The sequence below is a fragment of the Limanda limanda genome, chromosome 18 (assembly GCF_963576545.1).
Source record: "Limanda limanda chromosome 18, fLimLim1.1, whole genome shotgun sequence".
Lineage (NCBI taxonomy): Eukaryota > Metazoa > Chordata > Actinopteri > Pleuronectiformes > Pleuronectidae > Limanda > Limanda limanda.
Genome location: NC_083653.1, coordinates 20,571,350 through 20,581,241, shown reverse-complemented (window position 1 = coordinate 20,581,241; position 9,892 = coordinate 20,571,350).

Here is a 9,892-nt window from a genome sequence, read left to right as displayed (position 1 = left end):
AGGTAGAAGTTAAGATAGTAAGTGGTTAGATAAGGGTTCATCTCCAGGCTATGTGGGAGTTTATAGGACTCTTTTATATAATGAATTTGTCAACACAGTATTGTTTTTGTTGAAGGAATAGTACAGAAATTGTTTCCTGTAGTTTTCTCCTGCGTTAAGTAAAGTACAGACTTAGTCTAACTGTGTTTAGCCTAGGTAAACATAAAGACCAGAGGCAAAAGTTGTCTGCTTCCGTTTTCTTATGGTTGCTGCACACGTAAGGATTATTGGGCCGATGATAGACCTGATTCCCCCCCATTTACAAATTCAGCAGCTATGCAGAGTGCAAGAAATGTGATCTTCCTTTAGGTATTATTTCTGTTTCATATGTATTTAGGTGTAATATTTATTCAGTAATAGGCACTTTGCTTCAGTACATAGGTTACACACAGGTGTCATAAGCCATAAACAATATTTTACTGTACCTTGGATTGATATAAACGTACTTGTATTGTAAAAAGCAAAAAAAAACACAGTCGGCATCTCTGTGTCTCATGGGTCTACGCCTGGTAAAGGACAATAATCAGGCCACACTGGATGCGTGAATCGTCTAGGTGCTTTGCATGATTTAGTTTAGTACATAAGCTTATTTCATCCAAGGAAATACAGAAGTTAAACCAGCAACCACACATAGCAGACACACTCCCTATGTGAACAACAGACATGCGTAAGACCCAGCTGATCAGCGAAGGAGTCATCACACGCTGCACACAGAACCAGTATCGGCGTGGCATTAGGTGCCATTAGACTCTGTTAACTCGTATCCATAAGCTCACAAGATTTTTCCATCACCTGGAGGAACACATCATCACTTTTACACAATAATTTATTTGGGACCGTGTTCCATCTAATAAAGACATGTCTAATATGCACCTGTCATTCACTCAAACCACAATCTTTACAACCTTTGCAGAATCATGATCATCATCCAATGTCTTCTGTCTTGTCTGGTGATATAGTGGCAGAACAATAATAAAATAAACAAACACTGGCTCAGTTCTCAGTTACTGTGATCCAGCATAGACCTCTGCCTCAAACACAGTCACTACAAATCCACAAATGACCCTATTTTCTCTCAGTTGCTACCAACTCCAGCATCAACCCTGCACTTTTCCAAAAAGTGCACAGACCATACACCAATCAGCCACAACATTAAAACCCGTAACTGGTTTAAATGTTGTGGCTGATCGGTGTATGTAAATTGAAGCAGTTAAGCCTGATGAGAAATCCATGTAAAAGCCAGTGTGGCATTAATGTGAGCGGTATTGCTTTCATTGAGTCTGATTTAATAAGGGAGCTGCGGTGGTGGGGTCAAAAATAGTCTCAAATCTGAGCCCATGAGAGCACTTCCACTTCCACACGCCGCTGCTGCTGACATCATAATTTGCTCCTGCCCGGCAGGTTTACTCCTCTGCAATCCTCTCCGAGAGGATTATCCACCGTGCCAGTTTTATTCACCTCCAGTTCCAATAGAGATATTTTAGCTAGTGTCAAAAAGTGGAAATCATATTTGATGCTGTGTACTTCCCACATAAGGCTGTGTGCTCATCCAGGGCAACTTCGAGTGCACTCACAGGTGAAACCTGCCAGATAATTGCTACTTTTCACCATTCATTGTCCTCGTCCGTATTTACACACAGGCCACAGGACAGAGAAAAGGCACCACAATAGAAGTTATTACCCAGGGGTCACGGCCACTGACTTCCAACCATGACAGGAACTCTGTTTCATCATTCCTTCTATACACCCGCATGCCATTTAAGGTTTCTGCAGACGCATTCAGGCATGGAGCGGTGCATTCATAAGGTGAAGTACCTGACTGCTCTCCCAGGGGGGAGAAAGGATTGAGCTACTTCCTGAGTTCTCCAGAAACAACAGAAGTCGGGCATGCAGAGCACGGATGGGCCGGACCCTTTTTCCTGTCTAATCGCTAAGAGACGCTGCTCCTGAAGTGATGAGCAAGCATTCCAGGCTCATTATTTTTTTCAGCCAGACACAGGTTGTCACTTCTGCTCTGCAGAGTCAAAAATAAGAATTCAGACTTTTCCCTGTCATATTTTGAGCTCTCAGCAGACATCTTTATTACCTTGCCAACCGAGACTCTCCGCACACAGTGTTCCTGTTTCTGAAAGTAGAAAGATATCTACTGTATTTTCTTTTGCTCTAGGATAAGCTATGAAAAAAAAGCAACCTCTTATAATCGCAAGATAATTCGAAAATTTTAATTATTGGTAATTGGAAAAAGCGATTTCAGGTGCCTGTGGTTCTGAACGTAATGAACTTGAAGTACTTCCACCACTTGGATTACCATGATATTTTCCCCTCTCAATCAGTCTAAATGATACAAGAAATGCATCACAAAATACACAGTTCTTTAATAAAAGATTGAAGGTAAAGCTTAGCACCAAAGGTTCATACTAGAAATGTGTCTTCATTGGCTCAGTGTATTTACAGTACTGTGAGGGAAATCCTGCAGGGGGAAGGAATAGTTTTTTTCTGGGGATTTATGATATCTTAAGCATTATTAATTATTCTCAATACATCAGGGAGACCGGGCTGATGAGCCACACAGAGAGTAAACAAGTTGTGTTGCTATCATCATGCATAAATAACTATTATAATCTCTCCCCATCACAGTGGCCACATATCATTGGTCTTCATGTGGAGCTACTCTGTTCTACAAATAAATGTAAAACCTTGGCTCATCTTGGCAAACCATTGTTTATCAGTTCTATATTTATATATATCATTCTATATCAGTTTACAAGAAAATCAGGCCTAGAGATATTATGTGCCTTCCTCTAGTTGTCATCTATCCAGCTCCCTAACTCAACTTTGGGTCCTATGCATACTGCACTAAAGAAAAAGAGACACAAATATGTGGCGGACTCCTCTAACTCTACTCTCTGTGCTGTCCTCCTGGGAGAGAGGCCCAAATAATAGGACAAAGCAAACTAATTGAAAATAATTAAAACCAAATTAACAAATTAGACATAAACCCTCCCTCCCTCCCTCCCAAAAAACCAATTACCAAACACTACAGGAAAGGTGAAGGTCACCAAAGTCATCAGCACTCATCCTCTGGAGATTCCAAAGGTCAAGTTTCCTAAACCATTAAGTCAACAAACAGCCACCTGCTCCAATCTAGACTGGTTTGTTTTACACAGGTTCCAGTGGCAGCTGCTCTCATGGCATCATTAGATGTTGTATCTCACCAGATCAGGGACGATTCTAGTGTACAACTCCAAAGGTGACTTGAGGGTGATTCCAGTCGAGGACTAATTGTGAAACCAGCCCTTACAATTGATTTGCACCATTTGGCCTGTATGAGATGGGGGAGAATGATCATAATAGTGAAAGCTCAACCCAGAGCTGCTGGATGAAAGCAGACATCATTCCTGGAGCGATGCATCCTCGTATCTAAATATAAATGATATCCAAGTAGATGTGATATGAGCTGATATCTGTGACCAGACCTGAAACCAATACTAAGTCTGTATGAATTTAAAAAGTCACTTTACATTTCTCAACATTTGACGGTTAATTGTTTGTCTGTCTGTAAGTCACTAAGCTGTCTGTCTGTAAGTCACTGAGCTGTCTCTCTGTAAGTCACTGAGCTGTCTGTCTGTTTGTAAGTCACTGAGCTGTCTGTCTCTCTGTAAGTCACTGAGCTGTCTGTCTGTCTGTCTTAAGTCACTGAGCTGTCTGTCTGTCTGTAAGTCACTGAGCTGTCTGTCTGTCTCTCTGTAAGTCACTGAGCTGTCTGTCTGTTTGTAAGTCACTGAGCTGTCTGTCTCTCTGTAAGTCACTGAGCTGTCTGTCTGTCTGTCTGTAAGTCACTGAGCTGTCTGTCTGCCTGTAAGTCACTGAGCTGTCTGTCTGTCTGTCTGTAAGTCACTAAGCTGTCTGTCTCTCTGTAAATTACTGATCTGTCTGTCTGTAAGTTTATGAGCTGTCTGTCTGTCTGTAAGTCACTGCGCTGTCTGTCTGTAAGTTTATGAGCTGTCTGTCTGTCTGTAAGTCACTGCGCTGTCTGTCTGTAAGTCACTTTGCTGTCTGTCTGTCTGTAAGTCACTGTGCTGTCTGTCTGTCTGTCTGTAAGTCACTGTGCTGTCTGTCTGTAAGTCAGTGTGCTGTCTGTCTGTCTGTAAGTCACTGTGCTGTCTGTCTGTCTGTAAGTCACTGTGCTGTCTGTCTGTCTGTAAGTCACGTTGCTGTCTGTCTCTAAGTCACTGTGCTGTCTGTAGGCCATTGAGCTGTCTGTCTGTCTATAAGCCACTGAGGTGTCTGTCTGTCTGTAAGTCAATCAGCTGTCTGTCTGTCTGTAAGCCACTGAGCTGTCTGTCTGTCTGTAAGCCACTCAGCTGTCTGTCTGTCTGTCTGTAAATCAATCAGCTGTCTGTCTGTGTGTAAGTCACTGTGCTGTCTGTCTGTAAGTCACTATGCTGTCTATCTGTCTGTAAGTCACTGTGCTGTCTGTCTGTAGGTCAGTGGGCTGTCTGTAAATTACTGAACTGTTTGTCTGTCAGTCACTTCACTGTCTGTCTGTCTGTCTATCAGTCAGTGCACTGTCCATCTGCTCTGAACAATCAGCAACAAATGGGACTGAAACAACTCAAAAGTCTCTCAACTCAAAAACTTGTTTTAATCTTTTGCTGAAAATAGGAAAACTTCTCAGATACAATCCCCTGATTGCAGGGACTGTGTGATGGTAACTTTATTTTTATTAAGAGAAAAAGAGGGTCAGCAAAACCATAACTTCGCTCCATTTAATTTTCTCCTGGAGTCATGCAGCTCCACTTGTTTCATTGCTCGGGTCTATATGGTCCATCCAATAGTTCTTGGGATATTTCACTGTGGATTCAAGTTGAAAACCGACAGACTGAGAATGCAAGCACGGCTGAAAAGTATCCACCAGCAAAGAAATGTCTCTACTCTATACAGTCTTTATTCTATACAGCTGGGGCTGCAAAAAAAACGACCTAAAGTTATAAAGTTATAAAAAGCACAAGTTTCATATAGTTACTTAATAAAAAAAGAGAAAAACCAGCAGATGAGAAGAAGTTAAGAAGTAGTTAGTTAATGAAGGCAGTATTTCCATTAGAACAGAAGGAGGAGTGCTGAGAATGACTGCCGCTGCTGGAATTAGCGCTGTGGAAATGTACATTACACTGAATTAGAGTTAATTTAACACCTCTGTTTATTTGAGAATTTACGGTATTTCCCATGCATGAAAAAAAGAAAAGAATCCCCAGTCATCAACACAGAGTGTGTATAGTTCTGTTGTGTTAAATAGCTATTAAATGGGACTGTTTATCTGCTGCAATTAACGGATTCCGCAGGTGAGCAAGCTGAGGAGCTGCAGTCGGTCCCCTGACAGAAGAGACATTTTAATTAGCATTGCTCGCAGTTTGGGTCACCAACACAGACATCCATCTGAGACTGTTCAATATTTAATTAAATTGCTCTTGCTTTACACCTTTGTTCACCTCAGAACACAATTACCTGCAACACCTTTTATTCAGCATCCCAATTAATCAGTGCAAAACACTTAGTGAGAAACAGCTGTCAAAGCAAATACTCAATAAGTCCCAGTAGCATCAGTCTGCTGTCGTCTGGAGTCGTGGCAGGTTTTTCCAAGTGTTACCCAGAGGCAAGGGCCACACATATCATTTCAACATCAATAGAAAGGTGTCAAAGAATAGCCTTCTTTTTTCAGACATTTAATAAAATATAGTTATTGACATACTTTTCTCACAAATTTGAAGTAATAAAATGCACACATGTTCAATTTCCCTTATTCGGTCCACTATGATTTTAGCAAGACAAATGAATTTCGCCTTTGTCCGTCTACGTAACATCAGGCACTTTCTGTCTTCTCAAAAAGATGCAGAAAAATGTGTCCACCAGACTCGATTATTGTAATTCCCTTTTATCGGTCTCCAGCTGTAGGTCTTCAAAGACTCTGCAGCTTGTCCCTTCATCTCTGTCATACTTTTTCTTTTGTATTAATATTTTAATCATTGATACGCCTCTCCATTCATGTTAGACACTGTTTTAAACATTGTTATTTTGTGGCTGTGCTCTGTCACACGTGAAAAGGTTTTCTTTTGTAGATTTTCCTTTCTCTAATTGAGGGTTAAGAGCAATGAATGTCCTTGTTAAGCCCTATGAGGCAAATTGTGATTTGTGAATATTCAAATAAAATTTGATTGAGTATTGATTATTGTAAGCAATAGTACTGTATAGTACTGATTAGGCTTAGCTAGATTTCTGTTTGTATCACTTTTTTGTACTTGTAGTACTGTTAAATCTTGTTTTCGCTCGTCGCAGATCAACATACCGATGGTTTTATTTAAAATTGTTGTAATTAAAACAGAATGATTTCCATTTGTAGCTACATCTATTCAACAGATATTACATAGGCTTTTTGGTATGATACAGTTAGGGTTGCAAAATTCCGGAAATATTCAAAGTTGGAAACTTTCCATGGGAATTAACGGGAACTAATGGGAATATACGGGAATTAACGTAAATAAACGGGAATAGACGGCAATTAACAGGAATAAACTGGAAATGTTGTGGGTAATTTATACTAACTGTATTTACCTTGTCATATACAGACATAAATATAAACATTTTGTTTTGTCATAGGCTTATTTGAGCTCTGAGGAAGCTTTGGGCACTTGACTTCTGCATCTTTGTGTCATTCTTAACATAGGTCTTTGCACAGTATTTGCAAATGTACACAGCCTTTCCTTCTACATTGGATGGGGTGAAATGCCTCCACACATGAGATAGTGCACGTGGCATTGTTCTGTAGAATAAGATGAGAAAAAAGTTTGTAAAAAAACACTAATGCAATGCCAGAGATATAAATAGTTAGCCAAACAATTGGAATCGTCTGTAAACATATTTTACAATTGATGGATAAATGAATGGAAATAGGCTAGATGAACAGATGAACAATCCTCAATCAGCATGCTAATATATTCTCCCCAGTAATATCATCGAAACTTACCTGACTAGTCCTGCACACTACAGCAGGCCTCAATAGCCCTGCTGTAGTGTGCAGGATGCTGGGAACTATCTGTGCATGTGATGGAAGAATGCACAGTGGAGGATTGAAACTCAACGTGCAGCATGTGCTGCGTCCATACATCTTTAAAATAGAGTTTTGAATGATGTTTTTATTGCTCAGCGTTTAATTTGCGTAGTTGTTTTTTTTTTTTTATTCCCCAAATTCCCGAGCTAAACTTCCCATGGAAAGTTTCCGGAAACTTTCCGCCCCTTTGCAACCCTAGATACAGTACATACAATTGATATGGTCAGAAGGTAGCCAACACTGAATTTGGAACAATAACATTACTTTATAAAACAAAGTAATCAAAGTATTACCATATTAACATAGTGCAGCATGCATGTGCTTCATTGTAAATCATACAGTCATATATGTATCTGAATGACTGAGTAGCTAAAGCTCCTGAGGTTCATTGGAGGATTTCTACAGCACACATGGCTGTCGCATCATCAAACTGAACCATTTCTATGGTATTTTTTCACTAATGATATCAAATACCTCAGGAGACATGTCTAGTCAAATGTTGTTTGTGTGTGTGTGTGCCTCTTTGTTTAATGTGTGTGTCCTTTCTCATGTTTGATCATAGGGATTATTTGGAGGTTTAGTCTTTTATGTCCTGGTTCATTTTGCCCATCTTGCTTGTTAGCATTTAAATGACTTTTTGTAATTGCCTAGGCGAATCTTGAAATAACACGAGGCAAATGGCTTTTTTTCACTCATCCCCTGCACTCCCCCTTTGTTGTTACCCTCCCAATTCAGTCTTAATAACAAACAAACAGAAAATCCTCAGGATCCTTGTCAGGAATTTGGTTCACTTCAAATTGTTCATGTTGCGTCTGCTGGTCTGGCTTTGATGCTTGTCTTTGAAACGCACTTTGTACAAACACTTTGAGTTTCGCAGGCACCCTACATGGATGATGTATTCCCCGATTATTCACACAAACCCGTGGGAATGTACCATGAGACACACCAAAGGAAATCTGCCCATGTATCCACAGGCTATGAGCTTTTTGTGTGTGTGTGTGTGTGTATGTTTGTGTGTGGGTCGGGGTGTGTGCTTGAATTTCTCCCGCATTGCATCCTAGGTCAGGTTGTCTTTTGCCTGTTATAAGTTTGTGCCCCTTTTCCTTTAGTTTCACATTCCTCACTTCCTGCGATTGTGATTCCCACCTCAGTGATTGTCTGATCATGTGAAAGCCTCCAGGTTTAATTTGACCGTCCTCATCATCAAAGATATTGAAATTATTTCCTTTAGAAAATATATTTCATCAAATTAATGACTTAGAATAAGATTTATCGGAAAGCCCGTGTGAGGTTTGCCTCTCTGCTAATTTGTTCGAGTTGAGAAACTAAAATACAAATGGGTAATTTAATTATCTGAAAGAGCACTGATGTAGAGAGTTGAATGATTTGTGACAGAAAATGTATTTCCTCAGATTAATTATCGTGTTCAGATCTTAATAACTGTAGTGGGGTAAAATGATCTCTAAAAGCCTGCAGATTAATTTGTTTTCATGTTTTTATAGAACATGTGTGTGATTGGTCAAACCTACAAATATGAAATAATGATAATTATTATTATAATTATATTATAATTGATAACTTTATATGTATAGCACTTATCTCAGCAAGGCTACAAAGTGCTTCACAAAATATATGGCAGTATACACAAATGAACAAAAACTAAAAGGTAGGGACTTATTCAATATAATTTCAAGCGTCAAAACGGTTGGTTGGGTTGTTCCTTGCACGTGAACGATATGCTGACTTGATAAAATCATCAAATCAGACTTGAGACAGGACTTGAACTTGTCTGAACTGACTTAAAACTTAAATTTGTCTCAAGTGATATTATTTTGTCTTGATTTTACTTGAAAGCTTGTTTGAAACGATCCCAGGTGACTTAACATTTGACTTACGCCTGTCTGAGTTAACGTGAGATATGACCAGTTTCATCTTGACTCAAGTTTTCCTTCAGTCAAATGGTCAAGCTGTTTAAGGTAATGGAAAAATTTGGTAAACCCTAAATCTACGAGTTTCAAAGGGTTTCGGTCACTATGCTGTCTCCATGAGGGCATGTTTAAAAATGCTCCACGAAATATGGAAAAATACATTTGTGAAAGTAGAAACAGATGCAAGTGTCTTGGTTTATTATTACAGTTACCACTTTATAAAACTGTGGGCCACAGTGGATTTCATTAATCCAGTTACTAAATCTTGTACAACCCTCACCATCAAATTACTCTAGCTTGTCTTTTTTTAGTGATTCCCCAAGTGACTGACTGGGTGGCTCCAGTATGATGTTGGCTGTCGACAGTATTGTCTGTATCTCACACGTCTTTCCTTGTTCTCCTGGGCGGTTCACTCACCTCTGCCTGAATTAAATAGTTCTGAATGAAAAGCTGCCAGCAGCTATCCGCTGAGTGCCTTCTCCTCCCCCTCCCTTTCCAACATCTCACACAAAACACAAAGGTAACCTCAGAGGTAACCTCAAATCAAACAGAGCACAGCTGCAAGAAACAAAAAAAACTGTCAAGGACCTCCACAGATGTTTTAAGAGTCTCATGTTCGGCTATAAAAGATAAAAGAGACATTTAAAGCTTATTTTATTCAGCTTTGGGACATTATAGGATTCGTCATCACTTCAGCTCAGTGTATTGTGCTTTCAAACAATGGTTCAACCCGTGTGATATTTGGAAGGATGCTAATTACAAATATTATTGGACCGACTAAAATGCTTTTTCTCAACTGACACTATTTCTGCTTGTAAAA